The sequence below is a fragment of the Sorex araneus genome, chromosome 2, assembly GCF_027595985.1.
Source record: "Sorex araneus isolate mSorAra2 chromosome 2, mSorAra2.pri, whole genome shotgun sequence".
In the NCBI taxonomy this organism is placed as follows: domain Eukaryota; kingdom Metazoa; phylum Chordata; class Mammalia; order Eulipotyphla; family Soricidae; genus Sorex; species Sorex araneus.
This window is the reverse complement of record NC_073303.1, coordinates 327796386-327808864: the sequence shown is the minus strand read 5'-3', so window position 1 is coordinate 327808864 and position 12479 is coordinate 327796386. Positions and strand designations below refer to the sequence as shown.

The 12479-nt window shown below is 45.6% G+C and overlaps 1 protein-coding gene across 1 annotated transcript in view; it reads right to left on the bottom strand.

Moving 5' to 3' along the window:
- Nucleotides 1-10832, bottom strand: part of EPB41L3 (erythrocyte membrane protein band 4.1 like 3) — a 216593-nt gene extending 205761 nt beyond the window's left edge. Inside the window, exon 1 of the mRNA XM_055128828.1 lies at nt 10706-10832. The gene's annotated coding sequence lies outside the window, so the exon portion shown is untranslated. The remainder of the gene's footprint in view (nt 1-10705) is intronic.
- Nucleotides 10833-12479: the final 1647 nt, after the last annotated feature.

Sequence of the window (12479 nt, the reverse complement as noted above, 5' to 3'; positions counted from 1 at the left end):
AATGTCAAGGGAGAAGTACAGAACTGAAAAAATGCTTAACCTGCCTCATGAGTGGTGGGGAGAAGGTAGCTGGACTAGAGAAGGAATCACTAAGAAAATGATGGTTGGAGGGATCGGTCAGGATGGGAGATGTGTGCTAAAAGTAGATAAAGGACCAAACATGATAATCTCTCAGTATCTGTATTGCAAGCCATAATGCCCCAAAGTAGAGAGTGTGGGGAATGTTATTTGCCATAGAGGCAGTGGGAGGGTGGGAAAAATGGGGGTGTACTAGGGACACTGGTGGTGGGGAATGTGCACTGGGGGAGGGATGGGTGTTTGATCATTGTGTGATTGTAACCCAAATATGAAAGCTTGTAATTATATCTCATGGTGATTCAATAAAATTTTTTTTAAAAAGGAAAAATGCTTAAGATCTGGTGACTGGAGAGACAGGACAGTGGGCAGTGTGCTGGCCTTGCTATTAGTCAACCCAGGTTTGATCCCTGGCCCCACATGTGGTCCCTTGAACACTATCAGGAGTAATCCCTGAACATAGAGCAGGAGTAAGTTGGGAGCACTGCTAGGTCTGCTCCACATCATCCCCTCTGCCCCCAATGCTGAAGACATTGGCAGTAAACAATAAACAAAATAAATGGAATTAAACTTGCAGTGTTTTCAAGGGAAACTCTTATAAAAGATGGATACAATTTTAAAAACTTTTATTATTGGTATATTGCCATTTGTTATCCTTACCTGGAGGTTGTAAAGCATGGAGGAAATTATATATAATTTCAAAAACTAAGTCAGGTTTTTTTAACATCTCAGGGCAAAGAATTAAAAATTCAGACCAGCTATGGACAAATACACAATTAGAAAAATGATTCATCTGCAAAATGGGGGATGCTTATCCTAAAAAAGTAGCAATTTTTATCACATTAATCTTTTCATCCACAAGACTGAAAAAAGGCATAGGCTGAAGAAAAGCACTCCTATGCACCTAAAAACAAAACACACATCTACTCTTTGATTAGTGGCATATTTCATTTTGAGAAATAACTCAAAAAGGAATGCTTAGCTCTCCCAAAATATGAGATAGACATGGTTGCTTTCCTATGGGAGAAATATAAAAGGATTAAAAGAAGACTGTGGGCTCAGACAAGGAAAACTGTGTCAGCAACATGGCTCAGCCTGTGTCTAAAGGTCGGCGATATTCCTGAGGTTTCCTGGGGGAGTTCTCCCTGCTGTGAATATAGTTGAAAAACATAAGGTTCCAAAACATTCAGAGGTCATTGACCTTGCCTTGTCCACATCCTTGAAGATCTTCTGCAAACTGATAGGTTAGTAGGTCAATGCCAAGAAGCACATTTCTGAATTGAATTTGTCTCCTTGTGAACAGAAACTAATCAGCAACAACAACAAAAATGGGCAAGGACTAAATCTGGAGAAAGACATCCCAAATGGACAAATCAGCTTCCTTATACAACAAAATCATCCAACCAAAAAGAAAAAAATGCACTGGAATAGGACTTGATGTTTTCAGTCCTGGTGGAACATGCGGTTGCAGTACTTTGTTTGATATCAAAGGAAAAAAGTAAACTGCTGGCTGGAGTTATTAAGGGAAGCTAAATAGAAATAAGACTATTTCACATTTATAAATATAATTTATATTATTAGAGTAATAGAATAAAATGTTTTAGTGAACTAAGTGACTTAATTTGGGAGGAAATATATTTTAAAAAGTGCTCTACTTAATGTTCTGGGACACAGTACTGAAATCAAGTCAACATAATTATTTGCATTTATTGAGCACATTTATGTGCTGTATTTCCAAGGGCAATCCTACGAAGATCAGGCTCTTGATATTAAGAAAGTTTTTTGGTTTTTTTCTTTTTGGTCACACCCGGTGTTGTACAGGGGTTACTCCTTGCTCATGCACTCAGGAATTACTCCTGGCAGTGCTCGGGGGACCATATGGGATGCTGGGAATCGAACCTGGGTCAGCCGTGTGCAAGGCAAACATCCTATCCACTGTGCTACCGCTCCAGCCCTGAGTTTTGAGTCTGTTTTTTTTTTCTGCAAGAAGCAGGGCAGAGAAAGAGGAAGAACACATTTATCTAACTCTAACTTTCTCTAAACACTGCAACTTTCTCTACTGAATCCATGTTTCATTCACTTTTAGCCACATGTGAAATGTGATGTGAGGAAATAATTTTCCTTTTTGTTTCTTTCTAGTCTCTTTTCCTAAATCTTGCAAATATTATCATTTTGATCAGAGCAATATTTATATGAGATGACACATTTTCCCGAATCAACTTATTTCCAGGCGGCGAGTTAATTGCATTTCATGGAAAACCATTGGTGGCTCAACCAACTAGTTTTTGAAGCATCATATAAGTAAGTCACAGTGAAAACGTCTTTGATATATTCCAACCTTGTCTAGAGGACTTTCATCTTCTCCTGGAGTAGCCTTAGAGCTAGTCAGACATAACCAACACTCCCTTTCTTTATGCTAAAAGGTCAGAAGAAAGCATTTTAAGAGCTATACTACACTCTTGCCTGCATTTATCACTTCAATAGATTTTAATGGAACTATCCTAAAAAAAACATTTTCCTAGGCTTTGTAAAGATTATCCAAAATCTCTTTGAAATCATCAGAAATCTGTATGGAGAACTAAAATAGGAGGAAAATAGTATGAAATTCTAGGTCACATGGCTAAACAGTGAAAGCAATGAGTGAATTCAGAAAACTAGTAGATGAGTTATTGAAATAATGTGCTCAATTATTATTGCCCTCAAATTTCACTCTCAAATTTAGCCTTAGCCTACTGCAAATAAGCCCCCAAACCTCCAATACTGTTCAGAGAATAAAAACCATACCACTTATTTTTTCTTACAGTTATTTAAAAGAATAAACGTTTTACATAGCAGAGCTTATGTAAAGTGCTGTCTTCATTTTCTTGTGTCGAATATTGTTCTTCCATAACGTCGAGCTATAAAAACTATGGTAAAATCTTTGCTCTGTTACCCAGGTTTAAAAAAATAAAAGATTTTTAATACGTACATATTTTAGGATTATAGATCTGAAGTCTGTAGCAATAGTAACTTCATCTAAAGAGGAGTAAAATGACACCTGGGGAAGTTAAGTGACAAAAAGCCTACAATCTGGGAAAATTACATCACTGCTTGCTTTACCTGAAATACACTTAGTTATCTTCTAACCTTTTAAATCAGAGACCAAAGCTACACCAAAGACAAAATAATACCTGGACAATAATATCTGTAAGATAAAAATGTATTCCCTTATCACTAGTATTCCCATATCACTAGAAATATGACACAAAGTATCATGGTACCTTTTCACTTAGGGAAAAGAAATGACAAGTGGTCTCACATACACTTATACAACGTTGCTCATTGTGCATTACCTAATTCATTATCATCTTTAATATATTTTTCAAAGGAAGCAAAAAGCTAAGAATAGCACAAATTACTCATCCTTTATAAATACAATGTGGATGGTGTTGAAGCAAAAAAATATTCCCCAGTATTTGTGAATTTTGTAAGAGAAAAGTATCTAAATCACCTAAGATTTAAAACAATATGGTCTAACTATTTTTAACTTTTGCTATTCTAGTATTTAACCAGAGAAATTAAGGAGTCTCCTGAGAAAAAAACCCAACTCAAGGGGATAGAAAATCAAGGTATAAATCTTGGCTTAAGGTCTGTATGGCGCAGTGTTGGTTGTAAAATTTCCTGTGCCTACATGGAGAGTATCATGCTAAGTGAAATGAGTCAGAAAGAGAGGGACAGACATAGAATGACTGCACTCGTTTGTGGAATATAAAACAACATAATATGAGACTAACACCTAAGGACAGTAGAGACAAGGGCCAGGAAGGTTGGTCCATGGTTTGAAGCCTGCCTCATGAGCTGGGGGAGAAGGCAGCTGGGTTAGAGAAAGGATCACTAAGTCAATGATGGTTGGTCAGATTGCTCAGGATGGGAGTTGTGTACAGAAAGTAGACTAAGGACCAAACATGATGGCCTCCCGTATCTGTATTGCAAACCACAATAACCCAAAATATAGAGAGAGTAGCACTGTAGCACTGTCATCCCGTTGTTCATTGATTTGCTTGAGCGGGCAGCAGTAACGTCTCCATTGCAAGACTTGTTACTGTTTTTGGAATATCCAATATGCCACACATAGCTTGCCAGGCTCGGCTGTGCGGGCAGGATACTCTTGTTAGCTTGCCGGGCTCTCCAAGAGGGATGGAGGAATCGAACCCAGGTCGGCCGCATGCAAGGCAAACACCCTACCCGCTGTGCTATCACTCCAGTCCAAAGAAGAGAGTAAGAAGGAAATTGTCTGCCACAGAGGCAGGGGATGGAGAGCAGTGGCTGGAGGGATACTGGGGACATTGGAGGTGGAAAATGTACACTGGTGGAGGGAACAGTGTTTGATCATTTTATGACTGAAATTTAATCAACTTAATCATGAAATCTTTGTAACTGTATCTCATGATGACAAAAAAAAAATCCTAGCCCCATTCTCTCAGGGCATCAGGCTTTCTCTACAAATAGGAGGAGTAAAGTTTCTATAGATGACCTCCTAATATGACTCTTCTGCCTAAAATTCTTTCATGGTTCCCACTGCCTACTAGATAAACTCTAGATTTCAAGTTCAAGTACACATATTCAAGCTCCTATAATGTGCATCCAACTCTTTATTGTATGGCTTATTTCCAAAGGAATTCTAGACTATGACAACAGAGACAGCAATATGTATGCTGGGGTGGGGGCGGTATCTGAAGTTGGAGGAGGTGAAATTGGAATGGATGCTCATGCGAGGAGGGAAGGCAGATGAAAATGACGTGATTTAACCTACTGAGGGGAGGGATTGCCATACCCAGTGATGTTCAGGGTCGACTCATGATTCTGTGCTCAGAAATCCTCCATGGCAGGGCCTGGAGGACCATAGAGGATGCCAAGGATTGAACCCCAGATCAACTGCATGCAAGGCAAATCCCCTACCTGTTGTACCATCACTCTGGCAGCTATTTTTCATTCTCTCTGTTATTTAGGAAATACTCTTATTTTCCATGGAGGAATATATAACTCAGAGAGCCTAGGCAAATGGTCAGTTCAACAACAACTAGATCTGAAACAGTGTTCTGGTAGAAGTTACATAGTTGTAGCTAGATAATTTCAAGAGTAGATGGCCAACCTCTTTTTCCAATTTGTAATATGTTATAAAACCTGCTTAACACAATGTGTCAAAATTTATATAACAGAGACAATAGCTCTTGATTACTTAGATCCATGGAACTTCTCATATTCTAGAAGTTTGAGTATCTAATTCTAATTTTTTTTTCTTTCTGGGTCACACCTGGCTCTGCACAGGGGTTACTCCTGGCTCTGCACTCAGGAATTATCTCTGGCGGTGCTCAGGGGACATATGGGATGCTGGAATCGAACCTGGGTCGGTCGCATGCAAGGCAAACGCCCTACCCACTGTGCTATCGCTCCAGCCCTGTAATTCTAATATTTAAATAGAGTATGCAATTATTAAAAGGGAGATAGAGGGTGATTTGCAGGATTTCTATCTGTCTCTTTTTCATAGTGACTATTAGGATCCACTCAAAGGAACTAGATAGATAGAATAGGGGGTAAGATGCTAGCTTTGCATGTGACCCCTTGGAGACTCAATCCCGAACATTGCCAGGTACCCTGAGAAGCACTAAGCATAATCTCCCAGCATAGGGCCTGGAGTAGCTACCAAGCACCATGACAATGTGTCCCAGTGCCCATTGCCCAATGAAAAAACCCGATCAAGGTTTACCTACTGCTTCTCTGTGCTAACTTGATTTGGATTTGAAATATCATATTTCTTTTACTGGCCTTCTCTGGGCACCATTCTCTGGGCAAATAAAGATTAATTTGTTCTCTATCAACAGGAGAACTCTGAGGAATAAATATCTATCATGTGCTATGTGACTGGCGAAAGCAAAAACTTCCATAAAGAAAGATGAGAAAGAGAATGAGAGTGAGTGTGCTTCTGAGCTGATCAAGAAAAACTTCATGAGGGAGGTGGGTTCCTGAAAAGCAGGTAGGATTTCAGGATGAAAGTCAGGCAAGGAAGGGCATTTCAACTGATAAAAATGAGATGAGCATGGGCATTGCAAAAAGACTCCTAAATATATGCAGAGGAAATAAAACCCTAAAGATGGGATGAGTTTCTTTTTGGTTCTGGTGGTTGACAACACTGAGTCTGTAGCTATAGGAGAGCAACCCCAGGGTTCTGAACAGAGATCTAGAGGGTTTTGCTTGTATTAGTAGGGAGTATGAGGTTTAGAGTGGGGTGGTGATATGATCCATGCTGTAACATATAAGGACTGAACTGAAAGAAGAAATTGGGATAGAGAGATGAGAGGACGAGGATATGGATAGCAGTGTAAGATCACATAGGTATGGGAAAGAACTAGTAATAATGGGAATTCTTTCAAAGTGATAGTGGGAGCCACTACAGCCTAGGCGCTGGCATTTCTATGGTGTGTGTGTGTGTGTGTGTGTGTGTGTGTGTGTGTGTGTGTGTGTGTGCGAGAGAGAGAGAGAGAGAGAGAGAGAGAGAGAGAGAGGGAAAGAGAGAGAACGAGAGAGAGAGAGAGAGAGAGAGAGAGAGAGAGAGAGTGTGTGTGCATGTGCATATGTCTTGGAGTGGGAGGGGCAATGTGAGAAGAAAAGATCAGGTTTCCTCAGTCCTTCAAAAACTAGAAATTGAGCTTCTATATGACCCCGCAATACCACTTCTGGGAATATATCCCGAAGATGCAAAAGAGCACAGTAGAAATGATATCTGTACCTATCTATTCATTGCAGCAATGTTCACGATAGCCAAAATATGGAAACAACCCGAGTGCCCTAAAACAGATGACTGGTTAAAGAAACTTTGGTACATCTACACAATGGAATACTATGTAGCTGTTAGGAGAGATGAAGTCATGAAATTTGCTTATAAATGGATAAACATGGAGAGTATCATGTTAAGTGAAATGAGTCAGAAAGAGAGGGACAGACATAGAGGGACTGCACTCATTTGTGGAGTGTAAGATAGCATCACATGAGTCTGAGACCCAAGTACCATAGATACAAGGGCCAGGGGGACTGCCCCATAGCTGGAAGACTGGTTCATCAGCAGAGGGGAGAAGGCAGATGGAATAGAGAAGGGATCACTAAGAAAATGATGGCTAGAGGAACCAGTTGGGATGGGAGATGCATACCGAAAGTAGATAATGGACCAAACATGATGACCTCTCAGTGTCTGTGTTGCAAGATATAATGCCCAAAAGTAGAGAGAGAGTATGGGGAATATTGTCTGCCTTAGAGGCAGGGGGAGGGTGGGAAAGGGGGGGTATACCCGGGATATTGGTGGTGGGGAATGTGCACTGGTGGAGGGATGGGTGTTTGATCATTGTGAGATTGTAACTGTAACCCAAACATGAAAGCTTGTAACTATCTCACAGTGATTCAATAAAATTTTAAAAATTAAAAAAAAAAAAGATCAGGTTTCCTGCCTCATGACTCAGGATACAGTGCTCTGGGGCAGGAGGGGAAAGTAGGAAACTAATGAATGAAATTTTTAGGCTTACTCAGTTTAAAGTGAATATGAAACAGTTGGGTAAAAAATAGTCACTTGAAAGTTCAAAATGAGAGACTAGCTTTCTAGTATAGACTGCAGGTAAAGATTTGATTATAATCCACCCAGAGTGGTATGGCACTCGTGGTAATAAAAAACCTGAAATTTGTTGTCCAGCTGATGCTGGTATTTGACATATTGGTGATCAGGAAGCTTGCTGATACCCATTTTACCAATGGGTAGACTATGGGTCAGAGACGTTACATAATGTGCTGTGATCAGCAATGAGGCGACTGAGTTCTGATTCGTGCATGACCTTATTTTTCCATCTCACTAGAAATGATGGCTCCCTGCTTCCTTCCGTTTCAGAGTTCCCCAAGGAAACACTTCCATGTAGTTTTTGTCTATCAATAAGCAAAATTTTTGCTTCAGTCTGACCTCCATTCATTCTATTTGACTAAAATCTTTCCTAATCAGCTCCAATTTTATTCAGTGTCATTCCCATGCTTTTAACCTAATTAACTGCCCACTTTCTTCATCCAGAGATTTCCAAGATAGTGGACTTTTAGCTCTGTGACTTACATTCTTCCTAAAACACACCAGGATATGATTCCTTGTTTGGGGTTTTATGACCTCTAGCACTTAAGCTGGATGGACACCTGTCAGATCTACTTTTAAGTAGGACATCATTTTGACACCAATGTGACCAAGTAGGCAACTTCACTAACATTGAAACAGAAATTATGTATTTTCTTCTTCTTACTAACTCTTATTTACATTTTGATGTTTCTTCTACTTTTTTGGCAAAATGACAAATCATAAACTTTCTAACTATCCATCACTTTACCATGAAGATCATGGTTCAATAGTTTTTAAAACCTCCAGCCTTTTTATCTGCTCTTTCCTAAAATTCATCTTTTAAGCTAATTGCATGCCTTGCTATTCTTGGTTAACTAGTTGTGGATCTGAAATTTTTATTCTCCATTGGCTTCATCTCACACTTCCCTTTCCAGTACCTCACATAAATCTGAAGACATAAATGAATTCTCACAGTATGGCAGGCGAAAATTATTATTCTCCTTACAGAGACAGAAGTGGTTGCCCAGCGTGGGCTGTGACTCATCCTACTCTCTGGACCTTTTTAATGAACCATTCACAGCCAACCTGCCCTGCCATTCAGTCCCACAAAAATTAGTTCCTGCACTAGTTTTTTTTTTTTTGGGGGGGGGGGAGAGGAGAAGGCATGCCAACTTCAGTGTGAGGAAAGCTGGCAATCTAGAGTTCAGGATAGCATGAACAATGTGCATGGCTACTTGGCATGGAAATGAGAAGCAATAAAGAGGCAAGGAGAAGAGAGAATGCTGAATCTTAGAGTTCAGGAGATATAACGAGATAATGCATTGATAGAGAGTCCAACCTCCTGGAAACTTCTTAGGCTATTTAGATAGTCCACTGGGAGAATGTGTCCTCTTTCAATCCAACCACAGGACCCTTTTCTTGGTTAGGAATCCCTCACTGCTGCCAAGCAAAATACCAAGATCCCTTTAGGTCATCATATACCTTTAATAGCACCAAATTCACCTTTCCTCTGGAGAACCAACTAGAATGTCTGGATGGGGACCATTCATGTCAGCCTTTGTGTTTCTAACATATGACTCATGAGCATGTCTAACTGGAGCTGAATACTTGTGAAAGCAGTGAGATCCCTGTTTTCAAATACTCATCCAGAACCTTCCAGCATGGTTTCAATCATGACACTACAAAATAACACTCTCTGACTTCGAAATTTCAAGATATTAAAATGTGTAAGTAAACAACATATATTTATACATCATGCTATATAATGTATAGCTGAATATATATCATACTGAAAATGACTATTATCATTGGTCTACTATTCTGACTTTAATGTTGATTGAGTCTTGAAATTATGAAATGCCTTTTCAAGCCAGTGTTTTCCACTGTAAGCACCAGTGGATGAGTGTTTGCTAGACACCTACTGTACAGCAGGCCCAGAGACTCTATGGACGAGTCCTGCCTGTAATCATGGTCTGTGAACGATGGATCCACCTTGGGGGCGGTGGGGTCAAGATCTAGGTCTAAATTTTCAGTTTTGTGCTCTTGCTCTTTAAAAATAGAGAACGGTTTTTCTAAGTTTGCACAGTATCAGACTCAAAAGTCCTCTTTGGAAAATAATGTGACAGGAGAAGCCCTCCCTCCCCCTACCTCCCGTAATTCTGAACTCTATTGATTCAGCTGGAAAAGGGCAGAGGCAAAGAAGAAGAGGGCAGTTTCGAACTCAATCAGAACATGGATCCTTCCATGTTATAAATTAGTGTGGAGTGAGTGCACCCCAGCTCCCCACCTCCATTCACAGAAAGCCGATAGCAGAGAATTCATTAACAGCATTTGTGAGAACCGCAATAAAGCCCCCCCCCCCCACACACACACACGGAACCCCCTCTGCCAGATTAGAGTCTGCTTCTAATCAAATGAATTCAGAGCTAAGCCAGAATTAGATTTGGGATTTAGAGTGATTTCATTCATTTTCCGGGACTCATCCCTCGGCCGCCCAGTCTAAATCCAGAGCACTCCAAAGGGAATCACCTGCGGGTGCCCGACGCCCCGTGGGGAAAGGAGCCCGTGGAGGGGGGACTAGTCGCTCCCCCCACCCCACACTTTGGTGCTTCTGGCACTCGCCACTGCCCCACTGCGACTGCACTCTCCTCTCGACCCCGCAGCTCTGCCCTTCTGCTTTAGGACTCCGCCCGCCCCTGGAGTCCTCCCAAGAGGACTTCACCGCCCGCGCCCAGACCTCGCCTTCGGCTTCGCTTCAGATAAATGAAACGCGAACACCCGGGCGGACGCGCGCAGCTGGAGGCGGCCGAGTGGCCGCCGGCAGCTGCTTGGGGACCTGCAGCGGCCGCCACGAGGGTTGTCACCGTGAGGTGCGGACCCCGATCTCAACTTCCAATGCAACTCAGCCACTGCGAACCCGCCGCAGCCCCGGCACCACGCCCCCTCCCCCCAGCCCTGGGATGCCCCCGCCCCAAGGGCCCCATAGGGCTTCGGCCTGGGGGCGGGACCCACCGAAGGGACTTGGCAGCTTAGCTGCGCCAACTCGACCCTCCCGGGGGAGCGGGAAGACGAAATGCCCCGCGAGGGGCGCGCCCAGGGATCTTCCCTTTGGAACCGCTCCGTGGCCTCGGCAGCGCCTGGATCCTCTTGCCGCCCCGCTCCGGGCTGCGCCTGGCACAGGGTGAGCGGCCGGGCGGGAGAGGAGTTGGCGCCTGAGTTGCAGGGTAGCTGCTCCTGGCTCTCAGCGAGCGGCGGGCCCGCGGCTCTGCCTGGCACGCTTCACTCCGGAAGATCCTTCCTCTTTCATGTCTGTCTGTCTGTCTCTTCCCGCCGCAACCCCCGCCTCGGCACCCTCAAACCCGGGGCAGGAACGCGGAGGTCAGAGTCACTGTTCACTTTCAGGCACGGGCTGCAACGCCCAGCTGGAGGCAGAGGCTCACGCCGTCCCTGGAGGCCTCTAGGTGGCCAGAGCGTGGAAGGTCTGACTCCTGCTTCCCACTCCCTGGGCGAGCCGCGGGGCTCGGTCGGTGACTGGGAGAGCGAGCACTGGAGAGCGAGCCCGCGCTCTCCTCTGCCCTGCGCGCCCTGCCCGGGTCAGTCCCGCTCTCCGGCCACGGCCCGAGCGGGGACAGCGCGGCGGCGGCACCCGGGGAGAGGGCGCGCGGGCCCCGCGGAACCTCGGAGCGGGCTGCGCCGCGGTCGCCGCCGAGGGGTGGAGGCGAGCGGGGTGGAGGAGGAGTTGCGGGGCCGGGAGGGATGACGTCCTCGGGGCCTCGCGTCGCGGGGACCGAGGATGCGTGCGCCGGCCCGGGGGCTTGGCAGAGGCGTCGCGCCGCCGCCCCACTCGCTCTGCGGCTCCCGAACGGCGCGCACGGGGCGAGCCCCGCCGGCATCCAGCAGAGGTGCAAGCCCTCCCGTCACCCCAAAGCACCTCGGGGTGCCTGTCCGGGCAACCCGACCCATTCCGGCCGGGCCAGCCTCGCCCCTTCCTCGCTTTCTCCCTCCTCGACCTCGAGCCAAGGGCAGGCGCCCGCACCCAGCCTCTGGCCGCCCGGTGCGCGGCAGCGGAGAGGATGGGACGGCGGACAGGAACGGTGCTCACCTGGGTCGCCCGGAGCCTTCCTCTCGGGTCCTCCCGAAGCCGGGTCGTCGCCCCTTTAGCACAACCTTCCTTGGGAAAAAAAGTAGCGCAAGGGCAGAGGGAAGGTAGGGCTGCTCACAAGTCCCCGCGCCGCGGCTGTTCCCTTCGGGTGCTCCCGGGTCCAGTCGCGGGATCGGCGGCGGGAAAGGACAGCCGGAGGCTGGAAGTGGCCGCAGACCCGGGCTTCTCCCCAGCGGTGGCGGCGGCACCTCCAAGTTGCCACCTGCAGCGCGCGTCGGGCGCCTGTGACAGCCCGCGCCGCTCGGCCCGCGCCGGCCCGCCCTCCCGGCCGCCCGTTGGCTGCGCTCAGCGCTCGGGCGGTCCCCGCGCTCCGCACCGCCCCCGGCCCCGCCTCGAAACGGAGCCGCTGCGGGGCACGCAGAGTCCCCGGCTCCAGCCGGGCCTCCCGGGCTCTCGGGCCAGACGGGACTGGAAAGTACCCCGGCTTTTGCAAGCGAGAAAAGAAGCAGGTACACATACGCTGTCCTGTGAAGATTGGAGGAAAGAGACTAGCAATGAGAAATGACCTTCGTCTGTTCGCGGTCTCACTAGCAGTGCAGCGCAGCGAGGGGTCCTTGAAAAATGGACCGGGAACTGCTTCGCCCTAAGTGTCAAACAACTTCACGTGAAGCTCTAACTGGGTTG